The sequence below is a fragment of the Poecilia reticulata genome, linkage group LG23 (genome assembly GCF_000633615.1).
Source record: "Poecilia reticulata strain Guanapo linkage group LG23, Guppy_female_1.0+MT, whole genome shotgun sequence".
In the NCBI taxonomy this organism is placed as follows: Eukaryota; Metazoa; Chordata; class Actinopteri; order Cyprinodontiformes; family Poeciliidae; genus Poecilia; species Poecilia reticulata.
Genome location: NC_024353.1, coordinates 16466174 through 16491737, shown reverse-complemented (window position 1 = coordinate 16491737; position 25564 = coordinate 16466174). Strand labels below are relative to the sequence as shown.

The 25564-nt window shown below is 39.8% G+C and overlaps 1 protein-coding gene and 1 long non-coding RNA gene across 4 annotated transcripts in view; one reads left to right on the top strand and one right to left on the bottom strand.

The window, feature by feature from the left end:
- tafa2 (TAFA chemokine like family member 2) overlaps positions 1–25564 on the bottom strand; it is a 70915-nt gene that overhangs the window by 22491 nt on the left and 22860 nt on the right. The gene's annotated exons all lie outside the window — the stretch shown is intronic.
- Positions 15970–25564, top strand: part of LOC103459696 (uncharacterized) — a 13654-nt gene continuing 4059 nt past the window's right edge. Inside the window, exons 1-2 of the long non-coding RNA XR_532795.2 lie at positions 15970–16120; positions 18420–18526. This is a non-coding gene — a long non-coding RNA (uncharacterized LOC103459696). The remainder of the gene's footprint in view (positions 16121–18419; positions 18527–25564) is intronic.

Sequence of the window (25564 nt, the reverse complement as noted above, 5' to 3'; positions counted from 1 at the left end):
GTGTGTGTGTGTGTAGGTGGGTGGGTGTGTGTGTGCGTGTGTGTGTGTGTGTGTGTGAGATTGGCTCCCATACAGACTGAATATCAAGCAGTTGGCTTGACTACGTTAATTCACATGCCTTCTGTATATGCTGCTCTTACAGTTCAGTGAGAATGTTTTAAGAGATTATTTCTGTTTTTGCATTTTTTTTTTACATTTAACCAATTCTCATAATCCAAAAAATCTATTAACTTAATTTTGTTACATAAAATATCTATTTAATCAAGTAACATTTGATTAAATGTTCATTTATGAATTGGCTATGAAAATCCATCTATCTACGGCTAAATAAAACACAACACAATGCAAAGTGATTATTGTGAATTTGTTCTGAATATCCAGAGAAATTTGGTCTCAAGCATCAAAGAATAAAAACCATCTGCTTTCTTCTGTTATTTTATTCAAGCTGAACTTGACGTTTCATCGCACATCCAATGCGCCACATGACGGAGGACTCAAATTAGCTTTTGGGGAGAAACAAAAATAAAAACTTTAGCTGGAAAATGTTCCATTATCATTTCAGTCTGAGAATATCTTCTCTGTGTGTAATGTATGCATGAACACAACAGAGCCTTCAGATAAACACATAATGATATGCAGATGACTGCCATAAGCAGGAAACATGAAATGCACGGTGAAGTAAGTAAGGAGGCGAGCAGAAACAAACACTAATAAACCCAAGTATAAATGAAAAGTGTAATTATCCCCCCCGACTGTCATGGTGCTTCTGTGGCTGCCAGGATTCAGAGTTCCTGCTCCACCTGAGGACTCTTCACTTTGGTGTAAACAACCACGCATCTCGTTTCAGCCCAGCCGCTTTAGTATTCTCTACGATTTGCCTGCGAGTCGGGTTGGCTGTCCTCTGGTAAATTAGCTGGGTAAATTAGCTTAAAACGGAAGAAAACAACGTTCAGGTTCTGCTTGGGCTGCAGCGGAAGAAGCGATAAAGTATTTTATGAAATGATATGAAATGAATTTATTAGCAGGTCCTGCTCCCATTGTGGGAGCAAACAAAATATCGATTGGGAAAGTTTAGCAGGGCGGTGCAGCGCTGCCGGGAGTCAACGTCGACTTTATTGCTTCTGGAGGAGAAATAACACTTTTCCACAGACACAATATATATATGACCCCTAAACTTGACATGCTGTCCAATATATTTTCTCACCTATTCTGACATTGAGACAAAACAATATTTCAAAACATTTCCAGTTATGCCCCCATTTTTCCTCTGCAGCTGGCAGGAAGGAGATAGCAGCTGTTAGCTAGCTGCTGATGAACTTCAGCTGTTTTAACACCCAGTAACGATACAATCAGCTGACGAGGTGAAACCCTGAACAATGATGATTTCATAAAAATGTTACTATTTGGTGTGTTTCCACAAATAGTTACCTTCCTAAAATAATGGAATATGTCGTTTTTTGCCATAAGATGGTTCTGGCTTAGGCCAGGTGACAACATGAAAACGAAGCAAAGGGAGGACTTTGATGAACACATGGTCCTGTCAGGTCTAAAGTAGAAGTGCTCCTTTTGGCTCTTAAGCCTGTCACAATAAGTAACTAATCAATTATCCATCCATCCATCCATTTTCTTGCACTCTTTTTCCCTCAGTGGGGTCAGGAGGGGTGCTGGTGCCCATCTCCAGCCAACGTTTCGGGCGAGAGGCGGGGTCACCCTGGACAGGTCGCCAGTCTGTCGCAGGGCAACACAGAGACACACAGGACACACAACCATGCACACTCACACCTAGGGGCAATTTGGAGAGGCCAATTAACCTGACAGTCATGTTTTTGGACTGTGGGAGGAAACCGGAGTACCTGGAGAAAACCCACCATGCACAGGGAGAACATGGAGACTCCATGCAGAAAGACCCCAGGCCGGGAATTGAACCCAGAACCTTCTTGCTGCAAGGCAACAGCTCTACCAACTGCGCCACTGTGCAGCCCTAACTAATTGCATAATAAAAAAAACTTTGGATTTCTTTTAAAGGACAATTTTGTTTCATAATCCACTTTATTTGCATTTTATAATTTTTGGTGGTTGGGTTTTATTTTGGAAATTTAAAGCATCCTCCAGCTAAGGACAAAAAAAAGGTTATTGGCATTTGAGAGGATGAGCTCTTGAAGATCAATAAACAGTGGTAGTATAATTAGTATTATCAGTATATTTGATGTGCCATAATGTCTTTCATTTATTTATTCATTTTAAGGATCAATTTGGTGCCAGTGGGCTTTTATTGTTTTACTGTTTCTTGCCTTAATAGTTTTTTGTTTTACACCTTGGACAAATACAAATTTTGCAGTTACTTTTGACATTTAAAGAAATTCTATTTCCACCGATCCTAAAATATAAACCCAATTTATTTATCGAGTTCAATGGAAAAAAAAACAAAAAAAATGGTGTGTGTGTGTGTGTGCGTGTGTGTGTGTGCGTGTGTGTGTGTGTGTGTGTGTGTGTGGTTCCACGTGTAGCTAATTGGTTCCCACTTCACTAAGAGAAAATTAGAACGAGTGGTTCTTATTTCCATTTTTTGTAAACTGGCAGCCCTCTTTCTAAATGAGTCAATACCTAATTAACTTGAGAAGTTCAGAGTTTTGCTTTCGACATTATCTCACGCTGTTTAAGATTAACCCCTTCCAGCTCATATTACCCACCCACAGCCATTTCAGCAGAGCTGGAGCTGCGTTGCTCTGGTGGGAGATTAGCTCCAAAAGTCCCCCGTCTGATCGCTCGGCCAGGAGAGAAATTCCAACACATTCAGGATCTTTCGCATTTTCGGCAGCGTACAAATAAAAAGCGCGTCCGACTGCAAGCAGGTGCCGTTTCAGAGCGGTCGTCTGTAAAGTGTGTCTGATTCAGCGAGCGCTTTAACAAAATGAAGGGCTTTAAGCAGATTCTGACCTCTGTTCTCATTGTTGTCCCATTTGTGTCACTTATTTTCCTACTTTGATGGGATTGCGCAGAGCCACCGTACTTTTCATTAGCGAGTGAAGGACTCCATCGACCTTGGCCTATTAATAGCAAACGTTGTTTTGCAAAGGAGGAACACAAGGGAATTTGTTCCTCACCTGCTCTCTGCGACGTCGGGCTGGATTTCCTTTCCTTTACATTTGTTCATTGGTGAGCTGTGCTTTTATCGAACGTAATATTCTTAAAATGATCAGTGACAAACAGTTAGTGCATTTCTTGTCATTCATTTTTACTGTGATAAAGTGAATGGTATAGATCTGTTGACATGCATGTTTTAAAACGGCCCAGTCAAAGTGAAGACCCACATCTAAATTGGACTTTTTGGTAAAAATGGAACAGTACATTTCACATAATCTCTCCGTTCGGTCATTCTCCTTCTACTTCACAAATATGAGTTACTTTGTGTTGGACTTTCAGGAAACTCCAAATAAAATACATTTGAATGTGGTTAGTATTGACAAAAAAAAAATTACGAACCACTATACTTTTGCAAACTACAGCAAAAGAGTGATGTAAAAAAAAACACTCTAATTCCATCAATTTTATAGTGTAGTTTTTGCAACTAGTAAGTGTTGCAAAATAAATAATATGACAGACTCACAAAGAAGGTCAAAGTGTTTGCAAGTTGATAATTCCGAGAGGTAAATAAATGTCGAGCTGCTGTTTAATAACATTTTGTTAATGAGTTATTGATACCTGAAGTGAAAATCTATGGATTCATTTCCAGCCTCATCCATCTAAATTTTCAAAAATCATTTTACTGTTTTCAGCAAAGGCCAAAGTACGAGTCGCCTGATAACCGCAGTTGATCACTTCAAGCTGTCGTGGACGCCGGCGTCTCGGGGGCGACGGATATTGACCCTGGTATTGAACATTTTCATCCATGTTCCTCTCGGTCTTCCTCTTCAGGAATACAGGCGGGAAAGACAGCAGGAGAGTGAAAATACATGCACTATTATGTAGATAGATAGAACTTTATCATTGTAGCAAAGCTTTTGAAGAAAACTGGCATACTGATCAAGATTTAGGGGGATTGCCCAAAAAAAAAAAAGTAGGACTTTACCATTCGTTTTAACTGACAACTTCGATTGGGGACCAAAATTGCAACATTTTGTTTCCATTTTCAAACTGCATGGTATCAAAACTCTTTGAAAAACCTCCTTCACCTCCTCACCTGTGGTGGTGCTACATCAAGAACCAGGAAACAAAGCAAAGAAAACAAGCACAGTTTCCTTCTTCACAAAATGCAAACAAAAATAGAGTCAGATTTTAGTGGCTGTAGGATTTCTCTTTTCTGGTAAAAGACAACCAGTCATTTCTCCCTGCTGGACTAGGCTCACACATTTGTTTTGGTTGTATTTACATATAGCTTGTATAGTTAGCTTCCTGCTTTTGACATTCACATATCCAGAGTTCACTTCAAGCGAACCATGACCTGACTCTGCAGGCAGACCACAGTTTGCTTCTTTGGTCTACATTAGAGTTCAGTTCCACATCCACAAAACCAAACCAACGGGACTTTCCCGACACTAAAATCTTGGTTTTGTTTTCTTTTCAGCCATTCGTGTCACACTGTCATATCTCTAATAAAAAAGGACAGCTTGGACGCACTATTTATGGTGGAGATGATGTGGATTCACAGTCTGCATGCCAGCGATATGTTTTCCCAGTTGGATGGCCTCTAACTGCACTTGATGAGCACCATATGGACACTTTCAGCGGCTTAATGCTAAAACTCACAGAATGTGCTGGAGAAATTGTAATGATACTCAAGCATCCGTGTGGACGCACAGCCTAAACGACTGAGGACCTTCATGGATGCACCTAATTTCGTTTTTATGTGAACACATCCTGAGTGTTAAATTGATAAAATATAAAAAAATTTTTAAAAATGCAGTCAGTATTGACTGAGGTTATTTCTGTCCGATAGTAATTTCTGTTCGGCAAAGAGTGACAACAAAAGCAACAACAAAAGAAATTTGTAAGGGGGTAAATACTTTTTTACGGGACTGTAGATGTGTGTGAAAGGTCAGATGTGGTGCGTTCGTGGCACCCAGAAATACTACGACGCTGGACTGGCGTTGCTCTGGCCCTTTTCTTCCTCCTAACATATTAAAATAAAACGCTGCTTAGTTCCATGTCTGAAAGAAAACCAGAAAGAGCTAAACATAAAATAACAGGTGTGATGCCTTCAAATCCTGAAAGATTTCTGTGACGCAGAAACAGAGGGGGGGGGGAGCCGGAGGGAAAACCGCAATCTGACTGTTCGTCAGAGCGGCTCAATCACGAGGCAATCGGTAATTCAAGCTGAGTGTTTCTAACATCCAAGGCTTTGAAATGAATAAAAGATGTTCTAGTTCACAGTTCACATGAACCCCGGACTTCATTTTCTAACCAACTTGAATGCTTGAATGCTGTTGCTGAGGTTTGATGGTGGGAGGAAGGTTGAGCTTTGTCAGAACAAATGAAATTTCTTGGAATCTATGCCGGGTCCGTGTAGTAATGGTGGAAACCAGAAAGCAGCTTTACAAAAACATAAAGTGAAAAATGACAGGTGCCGCCCTCACCGCGATCTAGGTCAAGAACTGAACGCATACTATGAATCCCTACGCTCTAATTAAAAGTAAAAATATGAAAAAGAAAAGAAATTGTATGAGTTTTGGCTGACAAAAAAGGGCTCTGAATCATTCAGGCGCACAAGCCAAAACAAAATTAATCATCTTCTGGCAAAATGCACATACTGTAGATCTAGCAGACCCAGTAATCTAGTTCTATTGCCAAGAAGAGACTCAGATTTTCTCAGGCTGTGTTACAGAGTAACTGTGTTGAATATTCCTACAGATGACCATGTGGGACAGCCACAACGTCATGGCTGGCCTTTTTTGTTCTCCCTTAAAAGTCTGTGTCTTCTACTGGGATTTTACGGTCACCGAACATGAAGTAAGGCATAACTGTGATCCCCTCTGTTTCTGTGTCATAGAAATTTATGCTTTGAAGGCATCAAACCTTTTTTTATTATTATTTTTCAGATGTTTCTTTTTTTCCTTCCTGTGAAGTGGTGCTCTGATGCCCCTACATAAAATGTATGTGATTTAGTTCCAGCATTAACACAGCTGTTCTGTTAAGGCCTCTGGGTTTCATTGAGCTCCTCTTGTTGGTAAATGTCTGATCCAGTTCTAGCCTAGATGAGCGTGTGTCCACCGGCAGTGTGTTCCTCACTATTTGTGCGGGAATGTGGGCGGACCGTAAACGCGCAAGAGGTTGTGGTTTTTTGTACCTTTCTCCAGCCAGTTTCTCCAAAATCTCTGAGCATATTTGTTCATTGCTACGGTTGACGATGTTTGTGTTTTTCTGCCACCATTGATATGTTTGGACCTCAAGGTTTGACCAAGAAATAATCCATTTCCAGTTTGCTGTCTCGCCAACTACTATGATCTTATTGTGGTTGAGATGCTGTCTGAGGAGTTGTGACACAGTGTTGGCTCATCCAATGATGTAAATCCATGCACTAATCACCAAATGCAGTCTTCTGTCAATCAAATTGCTTATGCACAATACCTGACTAGGGCCCAGCTTGTAGAAAGTGTAGGGACGACTGTAGAGAACATTAGTGAAGGCCAAGGAGAGCATTTATTATGCGTCTACATCACCATCATTTACTGTACCACTGATAATCTGGTCTTTTATGGAAGTGTGGCAAGAAGAAACCCATTGCTGAAGAGACCTTGTCTGGTTTACAGTTTGCCACAAGCCATACCAGACCTTCTTTCAGGGAAATTACACTTGAATGACCTACATCGTATTACCATAAGTTGAAACTATTTCACACAGGATGCTGTGATTTTTAAAATGCAGTGTTTATGAAGAATTGATTTAGTTTCATGTCTTTCATTATCATTCTCTGCTGGTCAGGAAGCTCAGTAAGCGTTTCGGCTGGAGGCAATCTTGTCTTTTTCCCTGCTAAGAATATTTCCGAGCATGTTTGAGACCTTGAGATAGACACTGCCTCCAGCCAGTGGCATCTAGCTTCTGTTTTATCAACTGAAGGAAGGAAGTCTGAAGGAATAAGTTCTTCAATAATAATGTGCCACAAACATCACTGTGTGGTGACTGTGGTGTGAGAGTAGACTGACTAAAGCCTCTACCACAGTTCATCTGAAGCCAGACAGTCGACACGTGGTCAGTGGCTGCGAACATTCATATTCACACACAACTTTCACACACAGTGCAGACCACTAGGGAACACACCATCTGCTTCAGTGTACGTCACACCCTAAGCATATAGGTAAACTGTTACAGAGAGAGCGCCACCTACTTGCAGACTGCCTCTTCTGCACAATAACATTGCAATTTCCACCTAGAAGTTTTTAGCTATTTAAGTCTTTGTTGGCATTTAAAGAATCCTATAAGTGAACATAGTTCCTAAAACCGGATAGTGGAAGAGGACTAGGTGATGAGAAATATCAGCGTTGCTGTCCTAGTACATTCCTGCACATGGCGACAAACTTCTGAGCGATCACACGACACATCACACAAGAGTTCTGTGCAAAATAGTCAGATGACACAATTACATCAATGAGAGTCGATTTCAACCTTCTGATGAAGAATGGCCGAACCCTAAAGATATGGACCGGCACCAAGCAAATCTTCATCAATTCTTCTTGATGAAGATTGATGAAGGCAAGAAGAAAACCATTGCTGAAGAAACCTTGTCTGGTTTATGTCCATGATTTCACCTTCATGGACATAAAGATAAGAATCCAGCTCAGAAAATTTATTTTTTGAATTGCTAACAATTTGATCAGGGAGTTCATGCGTAGATCGCAGAAGCTAGAGTAAGGACTGGCAGTGACTTTCTTGTTGATAATTTCATTTGCCTTTTTCTCATGTTCTTCTCTTACTACTCCCCAGTTTGCATAATTTGCTTTTATTTCAGCTGCTAACTTTAAGTTTTCTCAGTTGTTTCCTCTCAATAGAAGTTGCATCTGCTCTGGCATTCTGTTTGTTCCACCTTCATCAGCTGAGATAATGCTGCCATCAACTAATCATTCTACTTTTAACCTTTTACTTTCCATGAACATAGAAAAAACCCTTCATCAGCTTATCTGTGTGTTTGTATGTCTCTGCTCTGTCTTCTCAAACAGTCGTGGCAGACGGCCCGAGTCAGGCTCAGCACAAGATTTTCCCTTCAACGGGAAAATCTTCCTGTTAATGTCAACAACACAACTGCCTACTGTCGCCCACTGCTGGTCCAGCAGGAGTAAATGCTGCAAGTCAATGGCTCAATGCAACCTGCTGAGTTTCCTTAGACAGAAACTTTTCAACAAAATTCAATAACTAAGAGGGTTTAATGCACTAGTTTGATAACTAGGATCAGTTGAAGCGTCAGACTGAATTGAAATGACTGCAGGAAACTTGAACGGACCTCTGCCCACCAGGTTCACCATTCAGGCAGACAACACTTTTTACACTCTGCTCTTTTGTAAGCAATGTGATATTTTCTTTATTTAAAAGATAAACGTGAAATCTGTCCCCTACAAATTGCTCTGCACTGTGAAGCTCGTTTTCTTTTTCAGAGCCTTAGAGGTCTTAAGTATCAACACATATTTGGTATCTTTACTGTACGCGTCAACTTAAAGTGTTTCATTATCTCGGCAATAATCCTTTTAAAAGCAGAGCTGCATACGGCAAGTGTGTAATCCACAGAATCAGAGATTTCAGGGCCGGAAAAGGAGTTACATCCTAAATTATAAAACGCTGAGCGTTTCTGTTTCCGCAGCCAGGATTGGATACAGGGATTACACCCCCTCCCATTCCTCTCCTCCATCTCTATCCCTCCGCTCCATCCCTGGACCGTGACAGAGGCTGTCACCGCGGACGGCGGCGGGCGGCCGATTGCTCCTGCCGCAGAACAAACATCGCTCATTCGCCAAAACACAGATGTTCCCTCCTGACAGCTGAGGAGGGGAGCTCTCAACCCTGTCAAGCCAAACAAGGGAGTTTGCCCACTCTTTGTCATGCGGCCTGCGAGGCATCTGCCACCAATCCCGCTACATTCGCTTCATAAACAAGACAAGACAGCTGTCAGAGCCACGCTGACGTTGATGTATGAACCTACGTCTGTAAAAGAGGGGCCTGATTTAGCACGTTATCATGACGACACGCTAATCAAATTATTACCCAGCAGCCTGCAGAGGAGACGGCAACACTTAAATTGACTTTTTAAGCTTTCCTCATCATTCCTGCTGGATGTCTGACAATATTAGGTCTAGTGAAATCAACAGAACCAGCAGCTGCTGCTATCAAAATAACAGAAGTCCAACAGAACCAGATCAGTCACTGTTTAGCTGAAATTATACTTCCACTCATACGTTCAGGAGTTCATTTCAACAGGTGGCCCACAATTAGGGCGGCGGATGATGCTGGTTACAGTTCTGACAACGAAAATTGGAAATTTACCCAGAATTTTATTTTAGGTGTTTTCCAAAATACTGGAGAAGTGATGGAGAATGAAACATTTTTTTCTCATCTTCAATTCCTAAAATAACAAAACTAAAATGCTTCAAAAATGTTGTGGTTTTAACCCTTGTGCATGCGAGGACTGAGGCAAACGTAGAAGACAAATGATACAAGTTTTACGTGTGTGGGGTCAGTTGGACCCCATTTCTACATTCAAGGGTTAAATTGATGCATCTCCACATTGCAGCTTGATTTGAACACTTCACCCAGCAGTGTTTTAGTTTTTCTCTTCTTGGCTGAATGTTTATTTTACAAAAGGCGAGTCAGAGGGTGAACTAAAGCCCTGGGAAAGTTCACATTGAAAAAGGTCTCTTTATTGACAAAACTAAAAACTTACAAAGGCAAATAGAATACACAGGAAGGCACAAGAACATGAGGACAAACTGATACCGGAAACCATGGATCAAACAGAAAGGGTCCAGCAAATGTAAAAGGAGAGAAAGGAGATTAAATACTGAGGGAAGAAGAGCTAATTATAGGTGAGTGGCTGCAGCTGGAGAAGGGAGCAGGTACAGGTAAAGAAGGAAATGACTTACCAGCTGGTAAGGAGAGCAGAATGAAAGATAAAACAAAGGGAACAGAAGAAAAAAACTTGAAACTAATGCAAACAATAAACAAAAAGACAGTAATCTAAAGAAACAAATTCAAAATATTAACACTGAGACTAACTGAAATGAGGTATAAACTAAGATGGCAAGAAATGAGAAAATAAACTTGAAGGAAATTATCAAAACATAAACACTAAATGTCCAAACAGCAAAGCATCATAACAGTGTACTCAAAATCAACAATGACTTTGGACAACTTCAACTTTAAGGTGAACTGAACCTGTGGTCCTTAAACTGGGGTTGCTTAAAACCATAAACCCTTAATTGTTTCTGTTTCCTTACAATAGAGAGGTAATGGGGAAAAAAAACTCCAACATGACAGCATCTTGGTTTCAGTCCAACGAGATTAACATTCTGGAGTGGCCAGCTCAATCTCTGGACTTTAATCCCACAGAAAGGTGGGTCTGACATCAAACGCTCTGCTTCTGAAGCAAAACCAAGGATTGTAATCCAATCATTCCGGGCTGGAATTCCTGCACACCGGTGCCAGAAGTGGGTCAACTTCTTGCAACACTTATGTGAAGCAGATCTAGGAAACCATGGATCCAATGAGATCACCAGAAAACTAAACCTTCAAGCATTTTATTGAGTGAATGTCTGCAAATGTTTGAGTTTTTAAAGAAAAACAAAATCAGCAAAATATAAATTTTTCCTCAAATATTTGTAGGTTGAGAGCAAATTTGATCAATGGCCTAGTCAAAGTTTAGACTCAATTCCAATGGACAGTCTGTGGTAAAATGTGAAAACACACAGTAATGCTCTCTGTTCAACTAATCTTGAAAGTCGTTCCACTTTATGATTATGGGTACTTTGTGTTCAGTGTTTGTGGTTGTAATGTGAGGAAAAGTGGAATATGTCAAAGGGTGTACAAACTTTTGCGTCCTCCAATCAACCCTAGAAAAAGAAGGGGTCACCTCACAGCTTTCTACTGGCCGTACTGATGACAAAACGTAATCTCCGGGTCACATAAAAAGAGAGGAACTGATTGGGACACCTCCAGCTGTGACCAGAGCTTGATTTCAGATTTCACCAAAGTAGAGGAGCGGGCTGCACAAACACCAGGCCTGTCACCTGACACCGACTCTAAGTGCCCTTTCAGAGAGTTGACCACCAGAACGACCTTCCGCAACGACACATCCAGATGCTATCTGAGAGGCAGCGCTCGTCAAAACCGCAGCAGCCAAACGGTCTCAACCTTATTTTTGCTTTGATCAAACTGTGTAGGCATCACTGTCATGATCCAGCGATGCTATTTCAGTCTGTCGCTTCATCAAATATTGCGAGGTATCTTCTGCAGGAAGGTGCTTTCTCAAAGATCACAGTTTGCCTCCTTTTTTTTATGCAATGATCTCAGCGCAGACGGCTGTTGTTTGCTTCTTTTAAATTGCTCTCTCAGCTGAGGCTTTATGAATTATCGATGAGTGTAGACTAAACATTTTGGTAAAAATAAACACGTTTGTGACACATTGGAGAACAGAGCATTTAAAACTGCAGTGGTGGAACGGGATTATATAAGAATAATGTGCAACTTTAAACCTTCGCTTCATGGTGTTGGATTTCTACCATAACATTTAATAATGTTTTACAAAATTTCATATTTTTGAACTTAGATACACATTCAGTACCTCTGATTCAAGACGCACAGTAAGGTAGGGCCCTCTTTTCCCTGGACATGTCCTTGTTTCAGGTTTTGTTCGGGACATCAGGAGGGCATTTATTGATTGATGAAAATGTCCCCTGGTTGGTGGTTCATAGACGGAACTACCACAGTGTATCGGGGTCATTGAAGATGGAAAAAAGTATGTTTTTGACAAAAAAAAAAAACTCAGAAATTTTGAGATTAATAACTGAAATTTTCTAGAAAAAAACATATAATTTCAAAACTAAAAAAAACAAACAAATTTAGAGTTTTGACAATTTTGCAGTTTGAAGAGTCAAAATTTTCCGTCATATAGAACAGAAATTGACTGCACCGCTATAAATCCTAGCCTGTGTTATGTGTCGCCACAAGGTGGCAGTAAGTGCATATAAAGCACCCTGAAGGACATGGGGGCAAAACAACCAACAAAGAAGAATAACACCATGTTTTTGTTTCCCTGTCTGTGTGCCAAAATCTGAAGAAATCCATTTTTGGAGGTTTAATCACTTTATTTGTTCGCTGTGACTCTCCGGTGAGTCATACGCTAAATATCCCTGCTAGTCAACAATTAGCACCAAGTTAATGTTTTTGCTGTCATGCGCTGAAAGTTGAATTGTATTTTTTCTTCTTTTTTTTTGCATGGGTTGAATGTTAAAGAGAAATGAACAGGTTACTCATAGGGATCGGTTCGTTTGACAGTGCAGTGAAAAGTAAACCCCAGCAGCTGAAAATGTAGTAAATGTTGCAATTTTGGCCTCCAATGGAACTGAAGCTATTATGTGTTGAAAAACCCTAAATCTACAAAGTGAAAAAAAAATGTCTATGGGATACAAAAGAAGAAACACATATACCCAAAATACCTGATACCATTACAAATGAGAGTGCTCTCTGCAAAGCTTCAATCTGCATCAGAGTTCTTTTTAAAAAGCAGTAAGTATAAGTCGAATTTATAGTGTTCTCACATAGTACTGCAAAGCACTTTAGGAGGTAAAACACCTTCATACAATATAAATATCACTGTAAAGTAATCCAGTAATTCAAAGAAAATGCATTGCATACAGCTGGAATTGAAAAAGTGCCTCTAAACAGATTCCAGGACTTTCTTTACTTTAGTTTTAAAGTTTGGTCAGCAGGAAAACCAACAAACCCTGATCAGATGACCTCAGGGACCTACTAGGAGCATGCAAGTCAGACAGCAATAAAAGTGCCTGACCATGCAGGGTATGTAATATCAATAACTTTATATTGGATCCTATCATTGACTGGAACCCAGTGTAAAGACAAGAGTTATGTGACCGAACTGACCAGCTGTTGTCAGTAGCCTGGCTGATGCGTTCAGAGCTAGCTGATGACGACCTACAGATGCTTTACGAGGGACTGTAAATAGATTTACAGGAGTTATTTCCAGCTCAAGTTGTGATTTTATTTCTAAAATGGAAAACGACCAGAGCCAGCCTTAGCTGTTCAGTGAGGGAACCAACAGAGTTAATCACTTTAGCGACAGCAACGTCCGTCTGTGTCATTTAACTCCATCCAGTCTTTGATGTCAGAAATTCAGTCTCGACACTCTCAGTTGGATCAGGACTAAACTAAAAGCACACCTGTAGGTCACTCACATACAAATCTTCGGAGACAGTCTCAAATTCACTGAAATTACTGAGAGGCAGCAAATACAGTGTGAACTAGAGTGGAACAAGAACAGTGCCCTGGTGCACCCCACAAAAACGTATCCCAGACACAGACCTCTAAAGGTCAACTGGCTCAGTTTGAACTCTTGGTCAAAAGAGAGCAAAATCTGTTCTTGAAATATGAGACAAATGTGACTTTTTTTTGCTAAGCAATAGTTTTTAACCTCTAATCTATTTGTTTGCACTCAGAAGAGTTAAGGACTAAACATTAATAGCTGAAGGGTGAATTTTTGCCAGTGGTACATATAATAGAGTCATGATATGCATATTTTAAATGTATTGAATTTCTTAAGTTTCATGACAGTCAGTACAATATTTTCTCCCCAAAGTAGGAAAGTGATGCATCACCTACCCCTGTTGCTCCAACATGATATTTTAGGAGGGAAAGTAGAAAATGGAGTGAGAGCATCGTCCTCAGTGTTTCATGCCTCCACTGAGACATATGTGGACATCAGGTTTTGCTTAAAGCAGCAAGTTCCCAGCAGAGAGAGCTGCCAGCGTGCCAAGGTATAAAGCATAAGCTGTCCTGTTTTTTTTTTTTTTTTCAGCAAACTGTTTGAGTGGACCATAAGGTAAGGCTTTGACAGTTAATAACCATCTCGACTACATAAATTATTAATCATTGCGCGTTTGCTTATTTCTGCACTTTCTGGTTTCCGGAACCTGACAACCCCAGCTATAAATAACTAACAAGACAGTAGGGCTTCTCTATTTGTGAAAACTACATTCTTAATTGCAGCTAAAATGGCTGGAAGTGCAGCAATATTACCAGTCAAAGTGAAGTCTGCTCCACTTTTTAGTTGCCGTCAGAATGAACAGCATTCCGTTTCTCACCAGTGGATCCAGCTCCATCTGCACAACTCGCTCAGCCTTTGTCAGTCTGTTGAACTGTGATGTTGCCCCCCAACCTTCTTCAAATCAGACAAAATTTGTGTCAATCAGCTCAGATACATTAGTGCAGTAAACAGTTGTGTTTTTGCTGCGATCATTTTAAAGATATTACTAACAAACGTTTCCAGATGTCATTAGAAGTCAATCACACAAACTCAAATTTTGTACTGCACAAACGCTTGACACCAATGTTGTTAGATTTGGGTAATGTGGCAGGCTTTTGTACCATCTGACCTTTAAACTTTAATTAATATCTCCAAGGCAAAAGCAGTGCAAACTAAATTTTTGCTGCACAAGTGTAGAACAAAGGCTTGACACCAATTTTGTTAGATTTGAAGGTGAAGGGGCCAACTTCACTCAGGTGTTTGAGTCCTTCGCCTTCATTGCAGCACCCCAGCACACCGCGGCATTGAAGACAGAACTAGATAGTAATAATTCATAGAACATGAAGAGCAATCTGCTGAGCTTGCATAGGAAATAGTCTGCTTATGGCCTTTTTGTAAAATACATCAGGGTTCATGGCCCACTGCCGCCTCCAGACCAAGCTAACACCGAACACATATGTTTTCTTAGTGCTGAAACTGACCACCAGTTCTTTCATCTTGTCTGCATTTAGCTGGAGTTGGTTCTCTCTGCACCATGCAACAAAACTATCCACTAAAGTGCTGTCCTCCACTTTCCATCCTTCCTCCACACACCTCACCATATCAGCGGCAGCTGAGGACTTTTGCAAATGACACAGTCTAGAACAGTACTATAAGTCTGCAGTGACGGTGGTGAACAGGAAGGGAGACAACAATATACTGTGGAAATATATATAAGATGATATGAAGCAGCTTTGAAACCTGACAAACTGCTCTGTGCTTTAGAAAATATTTTCTTTGGCACTGGGACCAATCACAGTGTTTTTCTTCCCCAGCTCATTACTGCACATTGTCTTGTTTTGCGACCCGTGTGTGTCATTACACCCTACTTATTGTCAAATATAAACTGCCTCAGGTTTGAGTGTGTGCATCCGTTGTCACCAGACAGATCATAATATTGCTTTAAATGTAATAAAGTTACGGTGGAGTTACGGTATCTCTTGCTGTGCGCCTTACCTTTTTTTTTTTTTCCCAGGAAAGGTACATTTGTGTGAACTAATGAAATCCTGATGAGATTAGTTGTGTTTTGAAGTGGCTTCACAATATACAGATGAATTCCAGCTAAATCTCTGATTCTGTGGTGAGTTTGAGAGGAGAAAGGGAACACGTTATGCTTCGAGGTACAGCACCATTTATCATCATTACTGAGCAAACAGCCGATRCTTGAGTGGCACACCTGTGTGGATACCCCTGCTTTGCCCCCCTCCCCGTTACCTTTCATCCCCTATAAAACACCAACAGGTGCCGCTGACACGTTGGGTTTATCCCTGCGAAATATTAATGCACCTATAATTGAGTTTAAATCTTCAGGAGAAAATATAAAACGCTTCCAAAACAAACCTCTTAGAGGAGCATGCCAATAGAAGGCGTCACTGCCGCAGCTGCTAATGCTAATAGAACGTGGTCCGTGTGAATTCAGCTGAGAGGATTTGAAACTGTATGAAGAAGAAGGAAGAACGTTTTATGAGCAACAGCAAAAGCCATTCTTCTTCCCCATTCGTGTCCTGCTCGACTATAAATGTCTTCGTTAGTGACAGACTAAGCGAGCTCAGCTTCGGTTCACTTTGTGCGGGTCGTGTGATCGGAAACCCTAACAAACGTCCCACTTCGGATTAGCCCGAGCCGGTGAGTGTCGGGGAGAACGTGAAGAGTCGGCTGTCGGGGGCTTTGATGGGAGGGAAAGGTGAGGAGTGAGGTGTCACAACAGAGGGGGGGGGGGGGAAGCTATTTTTATGAAACGTCTCTGTGCCGCCCAGACAACAGCAGAGTCGACAGGTGATTATGATACTCTTTAATTAGCTTCCAAGCTCTAGTAAGTCTGTTAGCCAATTATCATCAGTCAGGAACATTTGATCCCTTCCCGGCAGATTTGAGGCCACAGAGGCAAAAAAAAAAAAAAAAGAAAAAAAGAGGGTTATTAGAATCCGCAAGACAAAAAACTAAGATAAAAAGGAAAATGTTAGCAGTGAGGGGAAAAGGCAATGTCTGATTCATTTATGGCAGTCTTAACAAAAACAAAAAAGTACTGGAACATAATACTTTGTGAAACAATTGAACTATGAAGTGAGACATCACTGAAATCCAAATAGTTATGAAATTGATTAATACAATTCTTCTACGAGGTCATTTAAAATAGCAAAAATATACTAAGATGTCAATCTGGACATAAGATTCTTTATCTTTACATAGGATGGAGACAGACTATTAAAAACCTAAAAAAAAAAAAAAAAAAAAAAAAAACAGCTAATAAAACCAGAAAAAAAAAAAAGAAAATTATTGTTGGACTGGTCAGAAAGCCAGCAACAAAGTTATATACTCAGGCTTCCAGGTTTCTTTCAAAGGTTATGCAGCCGTGTTGTTGAACAGCTGCAGATAATGAAAGGATGACTGATTGATATATTTATGTAAATAATCACTCAACCTTGAGTGATGCATGAAAAAGCAAGTTTTGACAGCTAATTTTATCTTCTTATCTTCTCAGCAAAGTTATACACAAAGGATTAAACGTATCTATTTTAGGAGTTGGTATATTGGAGTATGGTCAGCCACCGGTGGGGGGGGATGTCAGATCCTCCATCTCATATGTAGAAAACTCACAAAATGGAGTTATTTTGTTTATGGAGCCAAACTTCCATAAGCAGGAAACAAATCATTTCATAAGCGTGGAGCAAAAAAGTGAGTGTTTTAGGGAGTGGCAGCGATTGTTCATCTGTTTACATAAAAAAAAATCACACGCACAAAAGATCATTGTCGTGTTGAGTTCAGTTTCTTACAATCCTCTTAGGAAAGTCAGTTTTGTTGAAGATAGCGATTTATTTATGTTTCATCCTTTGAAGATTTAAGGTTTTTAGGCTGTAAGATGTGGTTGTATTTGCTCTTTAAATATGGATGATAAAATGTCAACCTTGCAAAATGTATAATTTATGTTAGAAAAAATTGTAAGGAAAAACACTGCTGTAGTAAAAAGTAAATCCTGTCTCCCACCAATTTTTTTTTTCATTATGTCAGTCTTAAATGCTTCATATTACAAAACTAATTTCAATATATTTTAAGATATTGAAATACAATAACCAGTTTTTAATTTTGACTGTATTTTATTATAGAGTCAGGGTCAAGTCAGCCTGACGCTATAATACCCCCTAAGCTAGCTGTGACACCATGAGTGGCAATAACTTCCATAAATCTTTAGTGATATCTGACACCTAGTTTCCTTCATCACTGTGGAAGAATTAAATGTGAATGGCCTGTTTAAGGTCGTCTCAGACTGGATTTGAGTTCAGACTTTGACTGCGCTGTGGGTAATTTACCAGACGGTTGCATGCAAACTGCAGGTGTTCACGTTGTAATGAGGTATTTACACAGAAGGATTGCTTGAACCTTTAATGAAGTATGTACCTGTAAAACCGTATGCTTAAAAAAACAGTACAGTAGCCTACCAGAAAGAGTAATGGATAGCTATCAAACCACTAGAGTCGTCGTTTTCCGTGTCAGAATTGAGCAGCCTCAGAATTACTTCGTCACACACTTCCTCAGTCTCTTTTTTTGTTGTCGTTCTCAATGTCACTTTGGTCTCGAGGCAAATTTGCCCTTGAGGGCATGATGTGTTCCTTTTTTTATCTCAAGGAAATTTATAACCAAAAAAATAAAAGAATCCAATTCAATCATATGAACAGATTGAAAGTCATCCATCATTTGAAAATTACTTTTTGTTATTTACTTTATCCAAGCACTGCATGTGCCAACCAAAACCAGTACATCACACCACGATATCATCCAGCCTCTGCTGCTCTGGTAGTATTTACACTTGTCCTCTCTCTGCAACACGGTGACGGTCGCGAACGCACCTCGGATGACAAGCCTCGCTGACATGAGGCATTAATCAACTGCTCCTCGCATCCTCTTATCTCTCACTTCTTCTCGTCAGCCTTGCAGCATGTCAGAGTAAAGGCAGAACTCCAGAGTTGGCTGTGATTTTTAAAGGCCAGCAGATACCAAACGGTCGGACCAGGAGGCTGAGGGGAAACAGTTGAGGTAAAGGTATTTCAATTTAATTTCACAAATAAGTTGAGTGGAATGAGGTATAACTTTTTTTTTTTTTTTTCGTCATGAAACAATTCGGCTCAGGTTATTTTAGCAAAGGCTCCTTGTGATGTTCATAAACCAATCTAAGTGACAGGCTAATTTATGGCACTAGAACGCTTCGGTCGGGTCATTTGAACGTTCGCGGTACAGAGGCTGCTCTGCCTCAGCGGTCACATTCACTTGTACGCATCGTGATCGCTAGAGGTTTTCAAGGAGAGAGTGAGCGCAGGGTCGCCCCATATTTTAACCGTTTAAACCTCAGAACAAGACGGATAGAGGTGAAGTTAAGACACGACTGCTGCGCTGGAGGAAACTTCCCACCAAACGGAATCAGTGGCGTGTTTCTCCTAATCTTCATCCTGTTTAGAATGGGAGTCGAGATTTAAATTGAACCAAAAGGCCCATGGAATGAGAAAATAGGTTCTCTACTGGAGTGCGAATTCATCAAACTGGACAAGAGACGAATTTGGTGTTATTAAAAACGGCTCAATCAGGAGACAAAGAGACGGGAAGAAAATCAAAAGAGTCTCCGAAAGCCAAAGACAGACCCGCAAACAGAGACATCGAGGCCATTTTCTTAACAATACGAAGAGTGCTTCGCTAAGTCAACTTAATGCTGATGACCATTCAGGGTGTCAAAGGCCGGAACAAGTAATTAAAGGCAATAGAGGAAAAAAAACTGGGGGATTAGTTGGAATTAATCTGCAACTTTTCCCATTTTCTGGCAGAAAAACGCTGAAATGGAAGGTTATGGAAATCTAGCAGAGCATAGCAGAACTAATGGGTTGGCGGTTTCCACCCCGCTCTCCTCCCACTCCCACCCTCCGGAATGAGAAGGGACTAATGGATCCGGGGCCCTGGCTAAGATGGCTGAGCCAGATTCCATGTGGATTTAAGTGATTAAGAACACGGTGGGCCCTTTTGTCAGGGAAAATGTGATATACGAGAATGAATGCAGATATATGAAATTCTTCATTTAAAGCAGTCAGCGAGCGCTTCAGATCCCAGATTAGGAGGGAAATTGTGTCATTTGAATGGAGGGAATGAGAAGCATGGGAGAGCAGGGGTCTGCAAATATTCACACAGGTGGTCATGTACAACACCCAGCAAAAAGTATTCCCACCCTTTAACTTCATTCCACCTTTCAAAATGCTCCATGGTTTTCAATTTTATCATTAAAAGGTCTAAAACGGATCAGTACCAACGAGTTTTTAAGTGACGCTCCCCTGCACTCCAAAAAATGATGAATTCTGCTCAACTCTGCAAAAGGAATCTTTAAACTGCAGATCCTCAAATAGAGATGTTATCTGCATTACAGTTGCTGACTTATTTTATTACCCAAGCCTCATCAGGCAGGTATTTATAGACAACAACTGAAACTGCACTATTTGGTTATTGTTTTCTAATAATCAGGTGCTGCACCACTTTGGTCATTCTGATCCAAATCACTAATTGTATTAATAATTACACACAGCAATTATTTTTGGTTACCTATAGCCAAACCAAACTTATTGCTGCCCATGAGCTGTAAAAAAAAAAAAAAAAAAAGAAGAAAAAAAAATCAGCAAATAGGTGAATTTTTCAGAATTTATTTTGAGTTACTTTCTGCCAAAAAATCAACAAATACCAAAGTGTCTACTGTCAGCAGGCCGGAAAGTTCAACTTTGGTCTCATTTGACTAGAGCATCTTCTCCCATGTGGTTGCTGCATCTTATTCTGTGTAGGTATCAGATTAAAGAATGCTGAATAAAAATAAAAAACATTTTCACTCCCCCCCAAAAACCTGGCATCCTTCATAGTTTTCCAAGTAAAACACATTCAAATTAGTGACTAAAGATGTGAATTTTATTGTAAGACACTACAGATTTACCCATGTGGTAATGTAGAATTTCAAGAAAAAACTATTCTGGTTAAGTCTTTCAATGAGAAAAATTCAAAACAAGTTCTTGCACCGCCTCACTTTCACACAAGTTATCTTCTTCTGATTAACTGAGTGAAATTATTAGCTGTCACAAGAAGTTTTTGGGACATAAAGACAGGCATGATTTATGTCAGTAATTTAAATGAAATTTCCTCTGCTCCGGTAAAAACTGATTATTGATTAATGGTGCTAATTAAGTCCGGGCCGCAGCACATCTCTGACTGACTCTATTATTATACTTCGGCGTAAAATGTGACAAGCTGTAAGAAAAGAGGGAGTTTAATAACATGAGCCATAACAGTATCGACCCTTATTATTGCTTTTAATATTATTGGATCATCATTTAACATTATGTTGCGTCTCGCATTGAGATATATTAGCAGATAATGTAATATTGGGATGTTATGTTATCTGAGAATTGATTGCCTGGGTGGACTTTATTGCGTTTCCATGCCGTGTAAAGACACAATTTATTACATTCTGCCAAGTTATTACATAATCTATCACCAAGTGAAACACTAGAGGGCAGGTTTGCATGTGTGTGTATGTGTCAATCTGAAATATTGGAGAAATTAAATCTCCACACATGAACCAAATATAAAGGCATGCGTTACATCATTACAAAACTTGTAGAACTCCAGGTTGAGTGAAGGTGAGAGCTAAAAATACCATCCTGAGGTCAGAGAAGGGTTACTGTGAGGCTGCTTTTCAATCAGTATCTTATTTTCCATCTTTTGAGCGTAAAACTGAGGCGCATGTAAGGTGGGTAGATCGTCATAGGCCGAAGCTTTGGTCCAAAGGTCCAAATCTAATTTCTAGATGAAGGCCACAGCAACTATTGATTAGCAAGTTATTTTTATTAAATGTACTTAGAGCCAACAAGCAAATGAAAAACATTTCACACATGAAGTTGTTTGTCTGTGACCTTAAGCTGCTCTAATTTTTGACAGTAAAGCTTAAAAATGAACTAAACTTAAAGTGCAGCAAGACTAGCATTAAAACACCTGAGGTAAAACTTCCAGACAGAACAGCTATTTAAATCTTGGCCTACAACAAGCTGCCTATACACTGGGACTGCTGAAATTCAATGATATTTTTTTCCCACTATGTATATTTTTCCCCAAAATCCATGTTTAGTTTGCAGAATTCAATGTTTTGCCTTCAAAGTATCTAATCAGATGAGCAATGTAACTACTTTAGCTTTTTTACAGAAATACAGTGGCAGTGGAGTAGCAAGCTATTGTAAATCTTGGGGTTTGTGAGTTAACTGGGTAGAGAGAGCTGATTTTAGCACAGAGAGCGTTGGAGCAGGACATAAGTGGTACGACTTAATACCTGAATGCCTGTGTTGCATGTTAAGACATGGGAATTCCTGGTATCACTAACAGTGATAGCTGAGGGTACACCATGAAAACAGTGTGTGTCACAATACCTATGTCCCCTGCAGATGCAACATTCATGACCCCTGGTGTTTGCAGGTGTTAGGGGCCACAGCTACCTGCAAATAGCTTCCATACATGAAACCCTTTCTAAAACAACCAAAACTGCCCGTTTTAGTAGTTTTCATTGATAAACGGAATCAAAACTGTCTTGGCACAGCTCACTTCTACATTGTATCATGTCTCTGTTCTTTGGGATGCAGCCAATCTGGATTTGCTGCTCTGCAAGCACCAGCTAGCCAAGTAGCATTCTGCCTTCAAAACAAATCTGTGGCTAGGTAAATTTTCCACAAATAATTTGGAGATACGTTCCACAGAAAAATTTTGCAATAGGAGAATCCACGACTACTGAAGCGCAGTCATGGGTCCACTGCAGTGTCACGCACAGCTGCAGAAAACATTTCAGCAAGCGGACAAAACTGCATATTTTCTGATGGTTCATCACTCAAGTGTCTGAAACCTTTTTTTTTCCTGTACTCTCAATAAAAGTCAACACTTGTATCCAATTTCATGTCCCTCAAGAACTGTCTGAGCTGGTCTTCCAGAACATCAGGGTACATTGGGTGAGGATAATCACTCAATGTACCGCAGAAGGTTTTTCAGTAAGACAGATGAGGGGTTGCTTGTTCTCAAACAAAGCTCAGGAGTGTGCCAGGTGTCGAAACTTGTTTTCACACATTAATATCGGAGATTTTCAGAATGTGATGACAAGTCAGCTAATACTTTTTCATAGCAACAAATGCTCTGCTGGAGATGAGTTCTCACAGCTGGAACTGTAGACAGCAGAGGATGGTGGCACGATGCTAGTTTGTTGACACTTCGAGAAGAACAGACGACTTTTCTTTTTAAGGTTTGTCGTACAATGTCACAAATCAAACAAGCAAGAATATAAATAGACACGTTACTTACAGTTCAACCATGGACTGAGGTTAAAAACCCATCAATCTTTTAGTAGCTTTCATGTGTAACTCATCCAAGCCTTCGAAAGCAAACCACAGACAGGCAATGCTACCGCACAACAAGATGGTGAGAGAAGATAAAAATGTCATTGTGGGGTTTCTTCTATTCCAAGCTTGAGGAGTGACACACTTTTCCACTCCAAATCCGAAGCACTGAATGAGATATTTTCAAACCCAGAAGATCCCCAAACTAAGTGACAGGATTTTAAAGATGCTGAGAAATTGTCCATAAGAAGTTTCAAGCAAACGTTGCTGATGTTTGTGGTTTTGCCCCCACCAAGAGCATATCAGGAAACTTAAGGAAATGCACATGTATTTTAGTATCATCCGAATGAACTCTAGAAAAGTTACTTTAAAATATATTCAGTGTTGTACTTTTAATTGATAGCCATTTTTACTTTGCACAATTAATCACTTTGACCAGTGATATGCCTTTAATTATATCACAATTTTAATCCTCTGTATTTTCTACACTATGGTTGATTTGACAATAAAACAGACTGTTACTAAACTTTCCTAATAAATAAAAAAGCCAATATGGTTTGATTAACTTCACAAGCGTTGTATCAGTCGTTGATATAATATGTGTACACCAAGGCCCTTTTTTGACCTGTTTTTGACATGTAGACCCCCCTTGGACATTTCGTTTTCTAATTTTGAAATATCCCCTATCATTTTTATGCAGAAAGTCTCTTAGGCACTTAAATACTTAACTGGCTAAGAGAAATTTAAATTTTATGTACATTTTGCATGAGAAAAGATAGATGAAAATGTCAAAATTAGGAATGATGTCCCCAATTTTGCAAAAAAAGTTTTTACACCATCTTAAGGTGATTTTGACCTACCTGACAAAACGTTAATGCGCTAAACGGAGATGGAAACGCATTTGATGAGTAAGTTCTGATGTAGTGAACGCTTCCTTACACTGGTGTTTCTGTGCCTTACCAGAGGCACGAAACATGGGAACATTTTTACCTCTATCTTATAGGGGAGAACTCTGTTTTTCTGAGATGTGTGGTCCATCCTATCTTGTTTACAAAAGCCATGTGTAGTGTCAACATTTGACAAAATTATACTTTGCGTAGCCTGGTTGATTCACTCCAAAAAACTTAGATGGAACCATGCCTAATTCACATTTTGTTTTTTGAAGCATTTTAAAACGTCGTCCAACATTCACATGACAATCGAAAACTTAGCTGGTGTCTTCGAGAACAAAATTCCTTTTACCTGTGAACAAGTTGGACATTTGAACTCTGACGAATCCAGACTTAGAATTTAGAAATTATTTCAGCCAATAAATGGAATTCCTTTGTTTTTCATTAGCTTGAGAGTCTGGACTAATTTAAGCAACATCTAATTGAATCCTGGTTCAAATTTGCTTTTCTTTAGCATCTTTTCAATGATTGCAGGAATCTTTTTAAGCATGTTTTGGTATTTTGATCTGTATTCCATCTTTAAGAAGCACATTTAGATTTATAACTGAAATGTACAATTTAAGCCAAATAAAATGTACTTGCAGACATTTTATGATGTCTGCAAGTACATATATACTGTATATATATGTATATACAGTATATATACATATATACTGTATATATACACATACAGTATATATGTAATATACTGTATGTGATAAATGTCTTCGTGTTTGTCAGTGGGTGTAATTCGGAGGGGAGAAAAAGAAGCTAATTTAACAAGCAAATCTAATTCAAAGTACCTCTTTTAGATACACCAGTCATTGTAGTTGTGCCATAACAAACCCCGTCTCATTATAGGAGCGATGAAAATATATAGCAGAGGGGTGGGACAAAATGCATGTGGTTTGAAAGCCCGACTCCGTAGAGCCACGACCGACTTCGACAGGTGCTGGTGGGTAATTGGGCGCCGTGCCGACTAAAACCACAGCACTGCTGTCTCCCTACAGCTCATTACTATCACTCAGAAGTTCCCCTTTAAAAGCCTCCACAGCCTCATGACTCTACCCATTTGGTAAAGCGGTGACTGAAATCTCCTCAAATGCCGACATTAAAGGACCTGTCACTCTCCGAGCTGCTGACATGTTGTTTGGACAGGTAAGTGATTGCACTCTGCATGGTATAAGCCTCGTAAGCACAAACGTTAAATACATATTCATCGGAAGGCTCACTCCTCTTTATGAGATGGGTATACTGTACAAACTCATGTTTGCCCCTGAGGTGAAAAAAATACAAAGTTAAATCATTTTAGATCGGCTGCTATCGAATTTAAATGTTTTAGCATCCACGCCTTCATTACCTGTGGATAACTAGAGTTGGATAGGCGGGAAAGAAATAATTCCACTGAGATGGAAGTTTTGTAACCGAAAAAATGAGGTCACTGAATAAAGATGTCCACTTTTTTATTTTAACATATTAATCTCATTTTGTCCTCTAGAAAAGAAAGTGATATTTTTCCATGTTAACACCAAATTGATCTTTTATTCACAAATAAAAAGTTGTAAACAAAACTTTAATTTCTTATTGAAAATGAAGTTAACATAACCTACCACTATAGTTAAGACTTATCCTCATTGGTAAAAATACCTTAATTGAGGAAAGCCACTTCTTCCAGCTCCTCCGGGGGAACCCCAAGGCGTTCCCAGGCCAGCCGAGAGACATAGTCCCTCCAGCGTGTCCTGGGTCTTCCCCGA